Here is a 21,487-nt window from a genome sequence, read left to right as displayed (position 1 = left end):
CAGTGACCAGATTCAGACCTGCTTAGCTTCAGCAAGCTGCATCATATACCCTCAGACCATCTCTGGGGGCAGCATGACATTTGCGGTGGCACTGGTGATCCACTGCATAGGAATCCCACGTTCTCAGCCACTGTATGAAGTTAATGCAGCTGCCAAATAACACCCACAACAAATCAGTGACTTTTTTGTAACAGGCTACAGAAAATTGGACATTTTGTATTTTTTAAAAAATTAGTTACCCAATAAAAAAGCATTGATTTACCCCCACATCACTGTAAGTACAAGAATGCAATATTTGCACCTAAACAATGGGCTTAGAGGTGCCTATGCTCAGTGGAGGGGTTGGGTTCCATTACAGAAGAAATGCAGGATATAAATGTAAGAAAATAAGTCTAGTGGTAACAAGCCAGTCCTCAACGGGTTTTGTCCTGTATCCCTATCACAAATCTTCAGAGTTGGGAGCTCAGGGACCATAAGAAATACGCCACACCATTTCTCAAGTCCAGCTACCTATCTTTCTGCCTTCTTTCGCGCTTCAAAATCATGGCAGGATAAACAATTTAACACACGCTTCTAAAATTCCCACTCCCTACTTTCACTGTTTGCATTATTACCAGACCCAAAAGGAGCATTCAGATTTGTAGTTATAAATGTGGGCATTTATTTTTTTTGTTATTTTACTAGATATAAGGAAATTAAATTTCTATATCAGCTTTACACAAAGATGATAGAAAAAGATCGTATCGGAATATTTGCCATTATATAGATTAATAAACCTCTGCTTGCTTAGACTGGCAGCTTTCAGGAGGCTTCTAGCCTAAATTTGCCCCCACAGTACATAAAAAAAAGAACTGAATTCACGCTATCTCCCCTGTAATGCTAGTTAATTTGTACTGGATACTGTGTATTAAAATATTCATTAATATACAGCTCTTAAAAGCTTTAAGGAAGGAAAAGGGGGGGAATACTGACTCAGAAGCTTTGTGTTTTTTTCTCCTGTAAAATACATAAAAGACTGTGAAAAGCAGTAAATATATATCCTTTCATTTATCCATCAACAGAAAATAGACAGGCAGCCTGTGAGAATACAATATTCATTTTGCTGCAGAAGAACAGACATTGCATAACAATGAGATTTGCTAATGAAATCAACCATCAACCTGCAATACATATGTATTAAACCAAGACCTCAGTGTCATTTTCTTTTTGCATCGTTTGTTCTTTCTCTGATTCCTCCCCCTCCGTTTCAGTATTTTGTCCTCCCTTCAGTTATCACAGCTTCAAATATAGCAGTATTGTACGACAATGCGTAAATATTATAAAGCAATGCTTTTTATTTTAACACTTTTCTCCTGTTAAATGCAGGTGCCAACTGCATATGTTCTATCAGCATTGTTAATGTACAACTGAAGGAAAAATCAATGGGTGCTAAGGAGACAAAGGAGGTTTATTTCTCTGGAAAACTGTTGGGAGTATTTCTCATCAAAACTGCCATTTAGACTGTGTAGATGTACAAACATTAACTCTTAATAATTAAAAAAAAGCATCTTTCTATACTAGTTTGAATCAGCCTTTTGTGTTCCCTAAAAATTACAAATGGCTATAGTGAGGAACCATAACATGCAATTACATTTTAATTCACTGATACACAAGACTATAACCATCTTATTCAATGTTAGTAAAATAATCCTAAAGATCCCATAATGCATGCAGTATACAGCCTTTCTGCTGGGTGTATATGTAGCTGTGTATCTGAAAAATTAAAGAGTTCAAAAACGTTGTTTTAAAATTATTTGCTTAAATTATTGATAAGCAACATTCTTGTGCAGATGTGAAAACAGCAGCTCTTTAAGAAGTGATTCATTTCAAATGCACAACAATGCATGTTTTAGTTTTACTGAAATATATTGCTAGAGTGCATAAACTGGGTTTAATTAACCTGCACACCTAAGGAAATTATCGGTACATCCTTCTGTTGATGTAATTAATCCTAATTCATGGCACCAATAATTTCAGAGATAGCTGTATGGCTAACTAAGGGAGTAACTCATTGCTGCTGCTGTAGGGCCCTAATTCATACTGACACAGCTTGTGTAGGAGCCAGCACAAACACTGAAATTCACGGAGGAGCACTGGTTGGTAAACTGTAGCTGGGAACTAAAATGTCTCAGGTGTTGGCTGCCTTCATTTTTTCACTACTGTGGTACCTCAGGTTAAGTACTTAATTGGTTCCGGAAGTCCGTACTTAACCTGAAGCGTACTTAACCTGAAGTGAACTTTCCAATTGAAAGTAATGGAAAGTGGATTAATCCATTCAGCAATTTAACCCGAATTTCACTGTCTAACGAGACCATTTATCCATAAAATGAAGGCAATAATCAATGTACTGTACTATAAAATAAATAAGACAGTATTGTAGATAAAAAAATTAACATTTACAGTGGTACCTCGGGTTAAGTACTTAATTGGTTCCGGGCTGCCATTCGCACCCCGAAAAGTACCTAACCTGAGCAGCGATAGTGCGCGTGCGCGAAGCACTGATAGAGCACTTCTGCGCATGCGTGCTTAACCCGCATACTGAAGCGTACTTAACCGGAGGTGTGACTGTAATCCCAATTCACACTTTAAGGCACTTCCACATTTTAAAAGCCACCATGCTAGTGATAAAACATGGGATCATCCATCTAAACCTTATCATTGTTTACAAGGTACAATTCATTGTAACTGTTATTTATTTTCTGACATTTCTATCCCATCTTTCTTCCATTATGGAAACCAAGGCACAGTACATGTAGTTCCCAGGTGGTAACCCACCCAGCCACCAACCAGTCCCGAGCCTGCTTTGCTTGAGCAAAGTGGGGCCCTCAGACCACACCCTAGGATCTAGTACAACCAATGGATATCACTATTGACTCCACATTGTTTGCATCCTGGCATCCTATTCCTGAACACTTGTACTGTGGCATTAGCATAACATGATAGTCACATACAATGGGGTGCAAAAGTTGCTTCCAGCTGCGCATCCTAACCAATTGTACGCTTGCTTGTGCAGCAATTTTTACGAATTAAGTTACAAGCCTGATATTTCCTATATTACAGATTAAACTAGTTCTGTGAACCTGTGTGTTTGTTTTCTTGAACAGCACCCTCCCATAAACCTGCATGTTAACCTTTAAACTCCGCCTTTCTTCAGTCTTGGAAGGCAGGAGGAATTTGAGGGGAAATTCAAAAGCAGTCAGTTAAATAGCATATTGGTTGTTCAAAGTTTTGTTTTGTTGAAAAAACGTTTGGTGGAATCCATCCCACTCACAGAAGGGCTCTTGACCCAGCAGAGGAGGGAAGGCCCCAACAATACCATCAGATCAACTTCAGAGAGTTGGGCCTGTGAAAGGTGGAATGGAAGTCTGAGGAGGGGTGGGGAATATGCAAATATTACCTACAGAAGTGATTTTTTTTTACACATACTTACCATTCTTTTTTATTACAAGGGAGGATTCAGATTGCCATTCTTTGCTGAGTACTCAGTGATTTTTATCTTCAAGTCAATGCACATGGTAGCGCAACACCAGGAAGGTGTGAATTGGGGGGGGGGGTTGGAACAGTATGCACAGTCTGAGGAAGCACAAATTGCTGAAGCTTTCTCAGCTTCCACAGGTCAGCAGACTGCAATATGAGCACACCTCAAAGAAGCACTCGCATCAAATTCCTTTAATGCAACTGTGCTTCCTCACACTTCATGCACTCGGAAGTCAATCTTGCATTCCTTAAGGGTCCAGAGTTCTTGCCAGAGTCACAAAGGGCTGAGGGAGTTCAAGGATTTTTAATGTCAGTTTCATTTCTGTCAATATTTTTTTAAAAAAACTTTGCCCTTCACTCTCAAGCTTGAAGTTCAATGACAGCTGATAAGAGGCTTCCAAACATCTATTGTAGAGGCAGGCCCTCCTAATGCTCATTGAAATGCAACACATTTTAGGAAGAAGAAGAAGAAGAAGAAGAAGAAGAAGAAGAAGAAGAAGAAGAAGAAGAAGAAGAAGAAGAAGAAGAAGAAGAAGAAGAAGAAGGCGACATAAATGAGTAATCTGAGTCACCATTTCCAAATAATTTCCAGGCTTCTATTTTTCTCCCCCAAAGAAACTGGTTCAAACTACATTTACAAAGGAATGGTACACAGATACAGTTAAATCGAATGGGCTCACATTCTGGAGCAAAAACTACAACCTCAAGAGTTTGAAAGAGAACAGATTTTTAATGCAACAACCTTGACCCTGGAAAGGATGGGGTCACTTTCCTTAGTGATGAACTGTGATTGCTTTCTATAATTCTAACAATTGTCAAGTGGGATAAAGTGTAGCCCAGGAGGCTTATAGTTATGAAGGGCTTGCAATTTTAATTTTAACAATTATTTATTGCTCTGCAATATAGGTCAACCATCCAATTGAACATCTTTTACATGACGTTAGGGCCAAATGCAGCTCCCATTGGCACCAATACTTCCACCACAGATTAAAGTAAGCAGATGGACCCTTAGATTATACAAGAGTGATATCAGTTTAAAAGATTATTATCTGAAGAGAAGAAGATTCTAAATTATCTAGTTAGAGAATACTTAAAAATTACATGAACCCGATTTACACAAATGTTTGAGGAATTATTCACGTTTCTGTATAACACATCAATCTTTCACAAAGCTACAGGTTAAAATCTGAATTATGGATCATAGTTCAGTGCTATGAAGTGAGCTCAACATAATTTGAAGATGTTAAGATACAATGCTGAAACTACTTCCCTTTAAATGAATGGGACAACTCGGGAGCAGGTGTTTTGAAGCAAAGAGTAGTCCTTCAGGCAAACTCATTTTTTAATTTGTTTAGAAAAATCTTTAGAAAATCTTTGTGTTCAGTTGTTCACAAAACCAAATTAGACCCTTTCTGAAAACAATCACAAGATAGTCTGCATTCATATTTTCCAGATGAAGAAGGCATCATCTTTTGTACACATAAAATAATTCCTAAGTGCCTTCCTGAATCAATTATGGCAACTACCATAAAGCAGTAACTCCATTAGGGGTTGTATATACGGTACAGGATTAAACATTAGCAGTATTTAGTCTGATATTCTTGGTTTGTCATTTAGCTCTGATCTGGACTAATATAAGCCATTATAGTGTAACACAGAGAGGATACCAAAGAATGACTAAAAGTTCTGAACGTGTTTACAGTACCACAATTTCCACCATCTCTGTTAGTCATAGACATTTTTATATTTGTACTCCTATATATTTTCTTTTCTTTTCTCTCCTATCCCATGGGTATTCAGGAGCAATGCTAGCTTTGGGGGATCTTGCCATCTTGTTTGAATATTTTTGTGCCTTTTTATTTTAATCACGAGACCAAGCTAAAGCACATTTCTAGTGCTCCCCCCTCCCCCCCCCTTCTCATTTAGAAATGCAAGCACACTTAAAAGCTGTCGTTTAAAACATTTAGGTAATAAAGCAGGCTTATGCTTCTTTTATAATGAAACAGCTCAATTTGTCCTGAATTATGATGACTACTATTTGTCTACTTTTAAGGAATAAAAAGCAGGGGACAATTTATTAAAGCAAGAACATAACTCCTGAACACTGGAAGGTCACAGCCTGTGAGTTGAGCTGCTAGCAAAAACATCTCTGATGCTCCAGAGCTGCCATTTTTCTTCCTTGACAAAGACTCCATCTGCCACAGAGCCATTTACAGCCTCAGAGTCAGAATATCAATGATTTCCAACCATTCTGCAAGTCTGCTTTCACCTTGGCATCACCTCTGTAACACATCTAAAACAGATGATACATACACATCCCTCTGCAAGCTCCACATCCATGCTTTATGCAGCTGATAGGCATTTAAGCCACTTCCCGACGAACCATTTTATATTCCCTGCCAAATTGGAGAAGTTTAAAACTGGAACATTTTCTGCTATTACATTTTCCCAGCCGTCACCTAACTTCAAAAAGTGGGGATGGGAATTATTTGAGCCCATCGGCATATTTAGGGCATGTTTGCGCAAAATTTGGAAGAAGCAGGAGAGGGGCTCTGTGTGCTGATCCAGTGTATGCAATCCTTAAAGGTACCATGACATTCTGCACAGACTGCACGTATCCTTGGGTGATCTGTTCAGCAAACTGGAGAAATAGTGTGTCCATCAGTAAGTGCAGTTCACAAGGAAAAATACAAGAAGCCATGAACAGCATGTGATTGTTTCTCAGTTATATCTTTTCACATGTGTTTATTAAAAGAAATAAAGAAGGATGGGAGGAAACATTCTGAAATTTTGAAGCTGTTTTGTGGTCTTTCTTGGTGCATGTCTTACTTCAGTTTTTATCTAGATTCTGACAATGGAGGACTACCCTGTTCATTTTTAAGGGACTTTGCTTTTTAGTGGTTGAAATTTGCCCATTGCACGGAGAAAATAACCGAGAAATCCAGAATTTCAGTGTAGCTGTGACTGGGCAGTAGTGTGTTCATTCTACTGCAAAAAGTAGTGGCAAAGACAATCCATGTCCTTCCTAACTCAGGTTTAATTTCATGACAAAAATGTAAACAACGAAAAGCTGAGCTGCCAATTCAAATACAAATAAAATATGCCATTAGAATATCCATGCTGAAAGACAAGAGTATTGTGGTTGAGAAAGCATGGGTTATTTTAGCCCTGCAAACTAGTGTTGTTGGCAGGGGCATAGGAAGATAGGGGCGGTGGGGGCAGTGCGCCCCGAGCGACGCGATCCCAGGGGTGACATCGCCGCTGCCCGCCCCCAAAACACACGCCACATCACTGGGGGCAGCGCGCCTGCTCTCCACCCCTGGTGGTGGAGCATGAAGCTCCGCCGCTGGTTGTTGGGGGTGGGGAGTAGGGGAGGAGAGCACATTGTAAGGCACCTCCACTCTTGTTATCCAGTCTCTTGGTGCCGGGGTACTTTGGGAGAAATGCAGTTGGAGGCAGGTTTGTTTGAGGTTTGGGACGAGAGTCTCGTTAGAACAAATTTATAAACTCAAAAAAAAAAGCAGCCAGTCCCTGGCAGCAGCCCCCCCCCCCAAGTTGGGTTAGCCCTCAGAGGCCCAGGGGCAAGTATACCTGGCTGGCTCTCCTCCTCTGCATGGGTCTGTTTGGGGGACCTGTTGATTGTAGCAGCAACGTGGGGAATGAGGGGGGTAGTTGCTTTTACACCCATGGGGGAAATAGGGAGATTCTTAGGAGTAGGTTGGTGCTGGTGCTATCACCACTTATATAGGCATAGTCATGTCAAAGGCTTCAATCTGTTTTGCTCAAAAACTCCAAAAGTGTAGTCTTTATGAAGTATAAATAATAAATAACCACAACAAATGTTCTTAGAATACACTTCTTGCTTTTCTTTTCTTTTTACCTAGAATTGATCCAAGCATGTGCATCTGCACCTTGGCTGCTTTAAATCTTAAATCTCTTTTGAACACCACTTCCCCATCTGAAATACCATACCTGATCTTGCACTAAATGCATGTATTACCAGCCCAAGACCAAATGACAAAAGACCTATAGGAACATAACTGATTTGCAACTCACAAAACTCGAGTTCTTTCACCAGTTTGGAGTTGGCACTGGGTGAGAACAGGGCTTTTCTATCTTTAGTAGCCTGTATGGCACACAGATTATTAACAGGTTATACCTTTTCTAGTATGAAAATATAATTATGGGGAAACTTTCACCTGTTCAAATTATGTCTATCAGATGTCTTATTACTTTGGTGAGACCTCTGATTTATTTTTGAGCCTCTGCCCCACAAGCCAAAAAGAATGCACAGTTGTGTATGCAAATACCCAATGTGTATACAAATGTGTGTCCTCTTTATGTGAGTGGAACATGCACATACGGTATACTGGGCTCAGAAAACCGAAGCATAAAGCTTCAATCTAAATGTGTTTTGGATTATCATGTAAATGTCTATTAAAATGACAGTAGGCATATGTGCCTTTTATAGTAAATTATATACATTGTATTTCTGATGTTTGGGCAAGTATTTTAGAATAACAATGGTTGTTGTTATGATGATGATGATGATAAATCCACAAGAGTATATAGGCTACAGTCAAGTTGCTATTTACCTGGAAGTAAGCCCCTTTGAACTCAATGTGACTTATTTCAGATCAAATCTGTATAGATTGTTCTGTAAGGCAGCAATCCTATACACACTTATTTGGCAGCAAAAGCTTAACCCTGTATATATATATATCTACTCAAAAGTAAGCCACTTTAAATTTAATGGGACCTACTCCAAGTCTCAGCTATGTGTGGGTCTCTTCGAACTCAGTGGTACTTACTTCCGAGTAGAGAAGGATAAAGCGTATTGTGCCTATTTCCTAAAAGGGTTTAAAGAACAGTTTTCCGTTGCTTATTGTCATCCAATGATCAGCATCTGTTGGGTGGAATAAGTAGTTTATAAAGCTTTACTGTACAGATGGCAATGAGAATGATTCAGATGTAAGCGGAATTTTCAGTCGCATCCTTTTATTATTAAGACAAACTGATTTTATTAGTTAAACAGCAGTAATATGTTTGAATATAACCTTGAGAATTCCTTTTAGCTACTATTGCTTAGGAAATGCCAAAACCTTCCAAACAAATTGTTGTTTACAAATAAAGTTTGTATAGCTTGCTTATGCAATAAATATGCTAAATAAATATAGGGAATGCAGTTTTAAATGTTAATTTGTACAGGCAGCAACTGTGTTGGTGACTGCTGTATTTTAGGATGAAACAATCACTGTTTCAGTTCTTCAAGAAATACATTCTGTTTTTCTGTTTGCAAATAAAGTTGCTGAAACTCCACGCCTAAAGAGGAATCAAGCAAGACATGAACAGACACAAGCCTCAGCAGATATAGGGAGGAAAATTTGAATTTACTGGGTTAATAATCTCAAACCGTGCTATCCTCTGCATGTCCACTCAGGAGTAAGTCCCACTGAGTTCATTGGGCCTTACTTCCAGGACTGCACTGCCAGCCTTTTGTGTTGACACAAAATGAAAATTGTGCTTCACTCGTCTATTGCAAGAAAAGGAAGAAGCTTTTGTATATTCGGTTTTGTATATTCAGTTTTGTATATGTGGGTTGTATAACACTGCTATGCCTGGCTACAGAGAAAAGAAAAGAAAAGAAAAGAAAAGAAAAGAAAAGAAAAGAAAAGAAAAGAAAAGAAAAGAAAAGAAAATCTGGCTAAAGCTATGGGTCCTCTCATCATGAAAATGCACATAAACACATTCACATAAAATTCTGCATACAATTTATGCCTAGTTCATAGACCCACAGAAGCCCATTTATAGACCCCAGGGGCTTCATCGACTACAGGCCTGTTCAAAGTATGTGTTACCTAGACTTAATATTTTATTTCATTTTTGAAATATTTGTATTTTACTCATATAGAATAATGTATATATCTAAACACACACACACACACACCGACATGGTCTTTAAAAGAGAGCAAAGGCAAAGCCCAACCCCCATGCCAATACTATTGGTGGATCACTGTAGAGTGGCAGGTCCATCACTGAATCTGCAGCTTTGCTCTCATGGCAGCAGCAGAAGGCTGGGAGGAGGGCAAGACAATCAAGACATATGTTGACCCGACTCCCCCACCAGTTCTAGGCTGGCGCAGGAATCAGGAATGATGTCGTTGCACGACAGCAGTGAAACCAGCTTGGAATCCAGCAGACTCTGAACGGACTTGGAGCCGTCCAGTGGTTACTGTGGTGGACAGCCCTCCAAAGATGTCTAACACACACACACACACCCCTGCTCAGCAGAAAGGAGAAGTTTGGTGCTCTTGTGTCATTTCTGCCCAGACAGGAGAGCTAAGTGGAAGGACACACCTCCATATATTCCAACCCCCTACACCAAGAGTTTGGATTGCTCTGTGATCTATTTGGCAAAGTTTGGCTCTCCCTTTTTTGTCTCAGTATCTAATTAACAGGAGCAAATGTTTCTCAAATATTTATTTTTTCTTCTTTCTTTCACTCTCACGTAGCTGGCTAATGGGAAACATAATAGCATAATCAAACAGTTTATGTTGAAACCTTGTTTGTCATCTGGTGTTTTGCATAAAGCACCTCAGATGAAGTACCCATGTAATATATGAATTCTCAGTTTTTGCACTTCAAAGTTTTGGTGCAAGGAAGGAGGAAGAGATTTGATATTTTAATGGCTATACTATGCAAAAATAGTTTCATTCTCCATTGCCAATTTTCTCCTTTGAGCTAATCTGTATTCCTCAGTCACACAATGCAGATTTTGCTTAATCTTTACTGCTGATTTGTCAGCAAATGAGTCTCTGAATTACAAACACCAAGCAGCTCCATATTCATTTGCAGTACTTCAACCTTAATATTTGTCTCTTTTTAATCTACATGTATGTTTTGCAAAACTACATTCTTTTAAAAAATAATATTGAGATGTGTAATTACTTCTTGCCTTCCATTTTAAACAGTTTTACTTATTGCAAACACTTAAAACAGTGTGCAGAGATCTTATTCTTTCAGGTTTCTCAGTTATAATTATTGTTATTATATAGAAGCAAAGGTTTAATTAAATCTGCAGGTGCTGTGCAAATAGAAAGTGGTGGATTTTCAGTTTTCTTTCTGAACCGTCTGTGGGAAACAAGTAACAGTGTTTCCATAATATTTCAGGATATTAAAGCAAAATTTGTGGTTTCATGCTGGGTCTGAGAACACACTATAACCAGAATGACATGAATCATCACCCTTAAGAGAGGAAAGAGAGGCCATTATTTGGGGCAGACTCCCTACCGACTAGTAAGAACAATTCAAAAAGACCTACACTGAGTCAAGATCGCCCTATAATAATTAAAATTTAAGACTGAGATATCGTTTTAGAAAATACACATTGACTTTCAAAGTATTAAAGGAGGAATTAAGAAGGGAGGAGAGATGGATTTGTGCTGGACGGATTTTTTATATTGTGTATTTTAAAAATAAGAGACATATTACTAGCAAGTGAGGAATATTCAGGGCTGTGTTCAACTAACCCAGCGCAACCTAGCTTAATCCACAGTCTTCCCCCGCAGGAGGATCAGGAAAAACCCCAGAACAGCACACAAGGGGAGGAGAGGGGAAATTGTGCTGTCAGGCAAGCACAACAATTTTCTTGGGGCTACACTGAATTCCATCCTGAATAATGAAGATGTGTCTTTTAAGATTCTATGAAATAGTTCCTTCTTCTGATCCGACGTTACACTGGGCAGGGTAGATTAATGCTATGTGCCACCCATCCATCTAAGGAAAAATCTTTGCGTTCCACATAGGGCAGAAGAAAGATTGGGGAGAGTGAAATGACAGAGAGGTCAGCCCTTGTGTGTCCTATGGACTACTAGTAACATGGGAGGGTCAGACTTGAGTAACCGAATTTGTTCTCATGGCCTGTTAATTATACACAACATGCTCATAAAGAAGTTTTTAGAAGAAGGTGACAAGATCTGGCTGACCTGGAAACAACACAGGTTGGACATAAGAATAAATGGTAGGACTCATTAAGTGTATTAACTGGCTCTCCATCTGCTCACATATTCAGGATGTAGCCTGTCTGTTTGACAACAGTAGGATCCATAAGGACATTCCTGAAACCACACTGTGGCTATTCTGAACCCGCTATTAGGCTCTGCCTGTCTGTACTGCAGTTGGGCCAGAACAACAGGTAACCCTGTTGGTCCCAACAATCCAAGAGGAAGAATAAGAATAAGAATTTGGATTTGATACCCCGCTTTATCACTACCCTAAGGAGTCTCAAAGCGGCTAACCATCTCCTTTCCCTTCCTCCCCCACAACAAACAACTCTGTGAGGCTGAGAGACTTCAGAGAAGTATGACTAGCCCAAGGTCACCCAGCAGCTGCATGTGGAGGAGCAGGGATGCGAACCCGGTTGGAGAATGGATGGCGGCTAACAGATTGAGGTTGAATCCTGACAAGACAGAAGTACTGTTTGTGGGGGGCAGGAGGCAGGCAGGTGTGGAGGACTCCCTGGTCCTGAATGGGGTAACTGTGCCCCTAAAGGACCAGGTGTGCAGCCTGGGAGTCATTTTGGACTCACAGCTGTCCATGGAGGCGCAGGTCAAATCTGTGTCCAGGGCAGCTGTCTATCAGCTCTATCTGGTATGCAGGCTGAGACCCTACCTACCTGCAGACTGTTTCACCAGAGTGGTGCATGCTCTGGTTATCTCCTGCCTGGACTACTGCAATGCACTCTAAGTGGGGCTACCTTTGAAGGTGACCCGGAAACTACAATTAATCCAGAATGCGGCAGCTAGACTGGTGACTGGGAGCAGCCGCCGAGACCACATAACACTGGTCTTGAAAGACCTACATTGGCTCCCAGTACATTTCCGAGCACAATTCAAAGTGTTGAGGCTGACTTTTAAAGCCCTAAACGGCCTCAGTCCAGTATACCTGAAGGAGCTTCTCCACCCCCATCGTTCTGCCCGGACACTGAGGTCCAGCGCCGAGGGCCTTCTGGCAGTTCCCTCGTTGCGAGAAGCCAAGTTACAGGGAACCAGGCAGAGGGCCTTCTCGGTAGTAGCACCCGCCCAGTGGAACGCCCTCCCATCAGATGCCAAAGAGAAAAACAACTACCAGACTTTTAGAAGACATCTGAAGGCAGCCCTGTTTAGGGAAGTTTTTAATGTTTAATAGATTACTGTATTTTAATATTCTGTTGGAATCCACCCAGGGTGGCTGGGGAAACCCAGCCAGATGGGCGGGGTATAAATAATAAATTATTATTATTATTATTACTACTACTACTACTACTACTAGGAGTCCACCGCTCTTAACCACTACACCACACTGGCTCTCCAACAACCTGTGCTTAGCTAAAACACTCATGCAGGTGTAAGGGAAGCTTCAAGGAGATATAAACTATGTGTCAACAGCACCTAAACAAAGTCTGCTATAACCTATGCCTGGCACTAGTCTTGGGATACTGCAGTTCAGACCTGCCCAACTTGTGTTCCACCAAGCCACACACCACCTCGGTCATGTACCTCCTGTTTTGCTGTCCCAAGCAAGAAATAAATAACAGGTTTATTGAGGCCCTGATTTCAGGCCAGTGTGTTATAAATTATGCAAGCCTGCTGTAGGCGATTCTCCTTTGCAGTCCCTCAATTCTCAGAATTATACGTCTATTCACTCGTTCTCTTGCACCAAAATACTGGTGCAGGAATTAACCCATTGTCCTCTCTGCCTCCTGTGTGTCCCTAACAGCCATTCCTCCCCATTTGTTGTGGTCAGAATGTCCGCAGCAGGGAACAGCTCTACTTGACTAGACTCGCCACATGTTTTAGAACTTTGGATTTTCTTTAATCGCCCATAGTATCTAGTGTAGACATTCAGCCACCAACACATTGGTGCAGGGCAGAAAAGTCAAGGGGCGGTAGGGCCAAGAGCCTTTTAATTGCATGGGTGGGTGGGAAGATAGAAAACAAATAAATAGAGCTTATCAGGAGATCTTACACAGTAATGCGGCAAAAAACTACCAATCATGTGCACACCTCACACTTACTTTAAAAATGTAATTTCCATTTGTCTAGGAGGACTTGAGATGAACTATTCAACAAAAATATTAACATACATTGCCCTGTACTGTTATAGACCCTATCCTAAATATGTCTATTTGGTAATAAGGCCCATAGAGTCCCATAGAGTTCAATGGGTCTTACTCTCAAGGACGTGTGCCTAGGATTGCCACCTTAAAACTTCAATACAGTGCCCACCATCTTAAGTAAATGGTAGCTGTTCTTTTCTAAAGTTAGGTGTTCTCTTCCTCATTTTCATGGGTTCATTATAACAAACCCCCATCCTTCTGCTTTCCTGGTTCTGCAGTTTCTGTGGTTGCTTCCACCTTACATGTTGCAGGTTATCTTATCTTCCTCCTGTTTTGCTGTCACATCACGGGCACCCTACTAAGCAATGTATTCACTACAAAATTGTTCTTTTGACCTTTAAATCACTCCCCCCCCCCAACCTATTTAATAGATTTGCTCTCTCCGTACGAATCTGGCTGTTCTCCGAAATCAGCAGATACCAGTCCCCTTTCCATTCCTAAATATTTATTTGTAAGGTTGCATGGAGAGGTTTTTAATAGCTTCACGTTTGGCTGTGGAACATGCTGTCAGTTACAAGCAGAAAGCATTTCCAACTTGTGGGCCTTTCGAATCTAACCTTAAAAATTATTTCTTTTAGTCAGCATTTCTAAAATGATTGTTTTAGCAAATTTTTTTTCCTCCTGTGCTACCAGATCTAATTTTAACTTTACTGATTGTAAAGCACCCCTGGGATGCAGGCATGAAGGTCGCTACTGAAATACAAGATTGCAGAGTATCGTAAAATATTCAGCTTGCGCCGAATAAGGGAAGCTAAATGTTACCCAGCACAATGTTGCCTGAGTGAGACACAGTTAAACACAGCAACAAAGAATAAATGCCCACCTTTTATCTTAAGACAGCAAAAGACAAATAACAGCCTCCCTTTTAACCATTCCATACTCTGTCTTGGAGGCAACCCTGTTTCTGACAATCAAAAATAATGAAAAGATAACAGATCTCTTTGAAGGTGCCACCTACACAGCCAACATGCACAGACCCACTAAGAGACAAAATTTTCTATTTTCCAAGAGCGTGATTGATAAATACATCCATCATGGGAGTATGCTCTGACCCCTTTCTCCCCTGCTCCAGTCTTGAGGAAAATCCCTCTTCTGAAACTAGTATTTGCTGAGGAGTGAGGGGGGAGGAATTGTTCGTAGGATCCAAATATCAGCTATAGATATTGGATTAAAAATATAGAATTGGGTTAAAGACTTTCTGAGAGATGTAACAGGTCCAATCCTCACAAAGAGTGAGGATTGGACCTGTTGCGTCTACCTCCCTGAAGCTCAGCACTGGCACTCCACAGGGATGTGTGCTAAGCCCATACCTGTATTCATTGTATACATATGATTGCATTTCATCTGACCCATCTACTGCAATTATTAAGTTTGCTGATGACACCACCATCATAGGTTCAATTACAGGCGGAGACGAATCTGTGTACAGGGGATAGGTTCAAAAGGTATCCACATGGTGCCCAGAGAACAATCTGCACCTAAACATTGGCAAGACAAAGGAGGAAGAGAGGGGAGCTAGTCCCATTGTATATCGTGTGTGTGTGTGTGTGTGTGTGTGTGTGTGTGTGTGTGTGTGTGTGGAGAGAGTCTCTTCCTTTAAATACCTGGGAATCCATCTTAGTGAAGACCTAACTTAGAAGGTCAATACAGCCCAGGTGGTTAGGAAGGCCCAACAGAGACTTCATTTCCTTAGGGTCTTGCGAAGGAACAAGGTTGGACAGCAACTGATGATTTCCTTCTATCAGTCCATGATAGAAAGTGTTCTCTCATACTGTATTACGGTGTGGTATGCTGGTTTGACAGCCATGGACAGAGAGTCCCTATGGAGGGTGGTGAAGACAGCACACGATATCGTGGGCTGTCCCCTAAGTCCGCTAGATGTTATCGCGGGAGACCGTTGCCTCAGAAGAGCGAGGAACATTCTCAGGGATGACCCACACTCTGGCCAGCACCTTTTTAATCTCCTGCCCTCGGGCAGGAGATACAGAAGCATGACAAGCCGCACTAGGCTGCTGAATGGAAGACAGCAACATTGCAGCTGACGTTCAGGGTTGCTGGTCGTACGACAGCACAGAGTGTAACAAGGACTGAGAGACTGGAGGAAGGGGGGCTCGCTCGTTTAATCTCACTGTAAACAAGTGGTACAGTGACAATAAAGTATTTCTATTTCTAGAGGAGCAATCTTCCTCAATACCAGAGCAGAGGAGGAATCCTGGGGATTCCTGGGGACTGTATTTTACCCTTCGCAGAGCTTCAATTCCCAATAACAAACCATAGTTTCCAGGATTCTTGGGGGAGGCTATGTGCCATGGTGTGAACACAGCCTTAGCTGCAAAGCTGCATTTAACGTCGCCTGTAGTTTGTCCCAGGAATTGCCTTGAGAACAGGCTGCCGGTGGCTATAGCAAATACCGGTAGTCATTCAAAGAATGGGGCAGGGAGAATGAAGTGTGGAGGGGGCACAGATAGCAGCTCTGGCCCTGGTATCACATCCCTCCCCCCACACCCCCAGCTTCAAACTTTGCACACTGAGACCCCAAGTCGGAAGTGTGTTAGGTACAGCATTAACATTCATCAATAATATGGGGGCCGGAAGGCGCAGTGAAGAAGCCAAGGTCGTGGGAGACACCAAATTATTCAGGGCGCAACCTGCATATCTTACAAAGTGTTCCAAAAGCATCTCAATAAACTGAGTAAATGGTCAGCAAAATGGCAAATAAGGTTCAGCGTAAGTGATGCAGACTGGAGCAAAAAAAATCCAGTTTCATATGGTATCAGGACACAAAATAAGGTCATGTTATCAAGGAAGAGGGGCAGAGGCTGTTTTTATTTATTTATTTAGGTAATGTTCAGTTCTGACCTTAGTTTACAGCCTTATATCCCAATGTATCGTGATAGAGTGAGATCCTACCATGAGCACTAGAAGGAACCAACGTACAGAGTGAGATCCTACCATGAGCACTAGAGGGAACCAACAAACCATAGATTACATTAAGCACATGATTCATGATTTAACAGGATACAAATTTAAAAGGAAAGACCCAAGCCACACGTGGATGCCTCTACCATGCAGATCTTGGGGTCACAGTCATTATTAGAAATTAAGTTCCATTCATTTCAACGAGACTTGCTTCTACACATTAGGATTGTAAAGGCAGGCCCCTGATCTTGCACTTAAATGTGACAGAAACCATCAGATCATAACATTCCTCCCCACCACCACCACCAGTTTTCTTTCAGCTAAATGCAACTTCCAAATGAAAATGAAAAAGCACCTTGTTAATTTGTACCAATAGCTGGAAACTGAATTTTGTCAGCAGCAAATGCAGCAAATGAACCATAATAATGATATCAAATAGCAACCAGTGTATAATTTCACTTAGAAATGAGGCCACCATTTCCATGTGTGACAATACTAAGAGTAAAACAAGGGGATAGGTACTACGATGTGGACGTTATTACTGCAATCCTGCAAGGATGAATGATCTGTCAAGAAGAACAAGTCTCAGTGCTTCGTTGCCATTTTTTAATTATTTCCTACTTATGACGCTGATGCTCTAGGAGGCAGGTCCCCCTCATTCACCAGCCAGCACCAGGTACACAGTATTAAAACCTGATATTTCTGACAGTACTGATAATTAGGGATTGGGAGATTCTGTTTCTTGGTCCACTTATTTAATATATAAATGAGCACATGTACATTTTATGCAAACCTCATTTTTCTGGAGCGATGCATTTCTTATTTTTTGGTTATATGTTAAGCAGTCACCCCACACATGTAACATTTGTACAACACAACATATTGCATCACCTACCGGTACTATGAGTGAGACTGCCACTACACTGGTACAAAGCACTAGGAGGTGCCATATTATTCAGTTAGGCGTGCTTAAAGGATCATCCACACTTGTCCTGCACCTAGAAAGCATGGGACGGAGTGGTTTTTTGTTTGCCACACTGCTTTCCCTGGGGAAAGACAGCTTTTTACCCATCTGCAGAAAACCCGGTTGGTGTTTGCTCCAATTCAGCAATAAAGATTGGGTTTTCCCTGGGGGGAAATGGCAGGACAAGTGGAATTCTGCATGAGCCCCAAATCTGATTGAAACTAATTGGGACATAAAACCCCAAATGATATATTTAAGTTGCACTGATTTCTGGATTGAACCCAATGTCTTTTTTTTCCGTTCACACTTCCGTTTATACTTCACCACATGATTCACACTTCTTTAAAAAAAAAATTACCATCATGTCAGTAACTGAGGAATTACTTACTGTGATCAATGTGGTCAGTTCTGTGGCATCACTGTTTTGCAAGCTGAAAAACAAGAGAAGAGGTAATGTTCCAATGAATTACTAACGGATGTGAAGCAATGTTGGATAAACACATCTAATGTAATACGTAGGAATTCCATAAACAATCAGAAGATGACTGCAGCACAATGAATATGCAATAACTAGAACACCTGATCACACACACACACACACACACACAAACATTTAAATTAATTGCAGGATAAAGAACGACACCACAAAGGACAGTAGCATAACTACTTCTTTCAATGACCTACAACCCAAAAGCCAGGCACAGCACTACCATACCAGCCATTCTTCTATTCCAGTCCATTTGTGACAAGCTGTGCTTCCGAAGCACACTCATCCTACGCTGGTCTCACAGGTTGGCATTGCTGGGCACCTGCAGAAGCGCATACCCCAGGAAGGGGCCCACTGCCAACCACCGGAGTCCCCATGCCTATTCACCTGCCCTCTCCTAGCAACAACAGAAGCAAAGAGCCTCTGCCCACCTTGCCCTCCTCTTCTGAACAGCTGTGAAGACTCAGCACATAGGGAGAGGCATAACAAAGAGTGATGTGGCAAGCCTACTCAAGGAGGGGAACCACTGAGATGCCCAACAGCTATCTCCAATCCCATCCAATCTCTATTACAATCACAGATCAACCACCCAACAGCTATCTCGAACCTGGAAACAGCACTGTGCACTTCTCTAGAACTGCACATATGGCAATGCATCTGCTATGAGCAGCCTCAACACCAGGGCCTCCCATGGACATACTGTTTGCTGCTGTCCGAAACAGAATGCTGGACTAAATAGGCCTTTGGTCTGATCCAGTTCTTCTTATCTATTTAGGGGTCTGTAAAGCAACGGGCCACTGGATGTTTCCAGAAATGGCCAGCGGGGAGGAGAGAGGCTGCTGACCCGGCCTCCTGGCAACAGCCTCACCCCTGAGCAAGTGCATTGGAGGGAGTGCTGGATTGCCTCAGCTAGGGCTGTCCCCCTCGCCACCACCTTGTCTCTGCACCATCCCAGTTCTTGGAAGGGACGTTGCAGCACTGTCCCTTCCCTCCAGCCACTCCTGTATGTTATTGAGGTGAGGTTCAGGAAACACTCTGCATGTGAGATATATGTGGGCGGGTGTGCATGTGAGAGAGTTGTGGATGGGATTAGAGGACTAAGTGATGATGGGAATTGTAATCCAACAATAGCTGGGGACCTAAGTTTGAGAAACAGGGCATGAATAAGCATTCACATAGAGGCCTCCGCTCGTATGTCATGTCATCTGTACGGTGGATGAAAGGAGGAAAGCAGCTTCTCCACACACAGAGAGAAAGCCCCACATATGTGATCATGTGGACAAGATTACAGGTAGACAACATGTTCTTATTTCCAACACACGTGGATGGCACGGTGAAAAAGAGCTAGCATGAAACCGGGAAAGGAATGTAAATATTGCCCCCTCCACCACTGCAGAAGCAGCTCTTGCTCCTCCTACCTTTAGAAGTTGAAAGGTAAAAATATAGTAGGATGAAGATGGAGTCAACAGGAATGGGGTTTGGCAGAGCCTAATTTAGCAGCCAAAAGGGAGTTCCACAGATGCACCGTAGCATTGGCATCTGATTAGAGGCGGGCAAGGGGGAGGGGGGAGGGAGTTTGGCCAGCTCTTCTGCCTTTAAGAGCAGCTTAATCTGCACAAATTGGCAGTTGATCCTTTTTTATGGCATGGAAATAAACATTATCGCCAGGGTAATGGCTGCAGATTAGGCCAGTTTTAAGAAATAGTTGGCAGTCCTAATACAGAGGCTTTCTTATTCTCCTTTCAGTTTCCATTGAGACTCCTTCCTAATTGAATCACAAACACACACACACCTCTCTTCAAGCAGAAAAGGCCTGAGAATTTAATCACCTACTACCGTAGCTCTATTTGCCCTGTATCTTCTTCCTGGAGTCTGGCAATGAAAAAAGTCAACACTGAAGAAGAAACAGTGCTCCCTTTATTTAATACTGAAACAGCGTTTCCTGGAGTTTTGGAGGTGCTACTACAGCAAGCAATCTACTTTGTCCTCATTAAGCTTAGAATAAGTAGCATGCAGCCTTGCAATATATTTATTTATGCTCCATTGAAAGTAGCATCTCAAAAGATTTTCTGAAGGTCACCTTTGAAGCCAAAAGCCTCTACTATTTGCGCACATTTAACAACATCCATAAGTGAAATGAAAAAAACAACAACCTTGAAATGAAATATAGTAAAATGCTAGCAAGGGACGAATGACATAACAGAAGAATATTTTAATAAAGTCTACCAGAAAACAGAAAGGACTTTACAAGCCCATCTGCTCAGAGTGAAATCTTCCCACAGAAATTGAAAGATGCTTCTTCATCTGTCTCACTTACAAGAATAAAGGTGACACCAGAACACTGGAATTGCAGAGCAATGTCATTCCACTAGTGTTGCTAGAAAACATTCTTACTTTCAAATTTTTCAACAAGTTATGCTACCACCCAAAAAAATTATCATCATCCATACTGCATCAACACAGTAGATCATGATGAAATGTTCTTCATTCCCTGTTATACAATTCAGAGGCAAGGACTGATAGCCTACCTTTACTAAGACCACATATATTTAAAAGTTGACGTAAAGATAAATGCTGAAACTTCCTTCTAAATACACTGGTGTCTATCGCACTACAGCCACTATACTTGCATGATCATGCAATTTCATGAAGGGTGGCAAGATGGATAACTCAACAAAGCAATATCCATCACAAATTGTGTTAAGAAGGTTGTGGCTTAGTTCCTTGGCTGTTCTGCAGCCATGTCACCAACACCCAAACAGCAACCTGTTAGGAAACTGACTCTAACCCAAGATTGTAAGCTTAATTGGTGTGGGTAGGATGCTGGACCATCTAACAAAACTTTAATACATAAATATGTACAAGCAAGACATCCATACAAAGAGAGCATCAGGAGAAGAAAAATATAGTGTAGTCCTGCAGGTGTCTACTTAGAAGTGAATCCCACTGAGTTAAATAAGACATATGCCCTACAGCCTAACTTCCGTATGAAACCAAAATATCTAAAAAGGTATGGTCAAATAAAATAAGCTTTTCAACCTGGCCCTGAAAAGGCACCAGATCACCAAGTGAGCACTCCTTTGAGTATGATCCAAAGTTTGGGCACCATTATTGAGAAGGAATGGCAATCTTCACTCACCTCACCTCTGAAGGTGAAGGGTAGGGAGTCTGCCATAAGGCCCCTGCAGCAAGTCTTCATAACTGGGCAGGTTCATGTAAAGGACCTCTACACACATTCATGTGTTCGTGCGTTAAGCCCCTTCACACAGTCAAAAGTTGTGACCTATGTGTAGTGTGGTTAATGTGTATTTGTCTATAGTTTGTGGACTGAAGTTCTCATGCATGCACTGGTTTGTCCCGTGCATGTATAGTTTGTGGTCTGGTCTGTGAACAATACTGGACTCTCTTTACCTGTCCAGCTTGTTGGCTCTATACAGGTCTGCTT

General features: G+C 41.5%; 1 protein-coding gene across 24 annotated transcripts in view; it reads right to left on the bottom strand.

Moving 5' to 3' along the window:
• The window catches only part of BAZ2B (bromodomain adjacent to zinc finger domain 2B), a 185,074-nt gene that overhangs the window by 114,980 nt on the left and 48,607 nt on the right, over positions 1 to 21,487 (bottom strand). For 22 of the 24 annotated variants that reach the window (XR_015945800.1, XR_015945801.1, XM_088676890.1 and 19 more), the window contains exon 2: positions 17,944 to 17,986. The exons of the other annotated variants lie outside the window; for them this stretch is intronic. The gene's annotated coding sequence lies outside the window, so the exon portion shown is untranslated. The remainder of the gene's footprint in view (positions 1 to 17,943; positions 17,987 to 21,487) is intronic. 24 annotated transcript variants of the gene reach the window in all.

This window comes from Zootoca vivipara, chromosome 1 (genome assembly GCF_965207765.1).
Source record: "Zootoca vivipara chromosome 1, rZooViv2.hap1.1, whole genome shotgun sequence".
In the NCBI taxonomy this organism is placed as follows: domain Eukaryota; kingdom Metazoa; phylum Chordata; class Lepidosauria; order Squamata; family Lacertidae; genus Zootoca; species Zootoca vivipara.
Note: the sequence above shows the minus strand (reverse complement) of the source record. Positions and strands in the feature narration are given on the sequence as shown.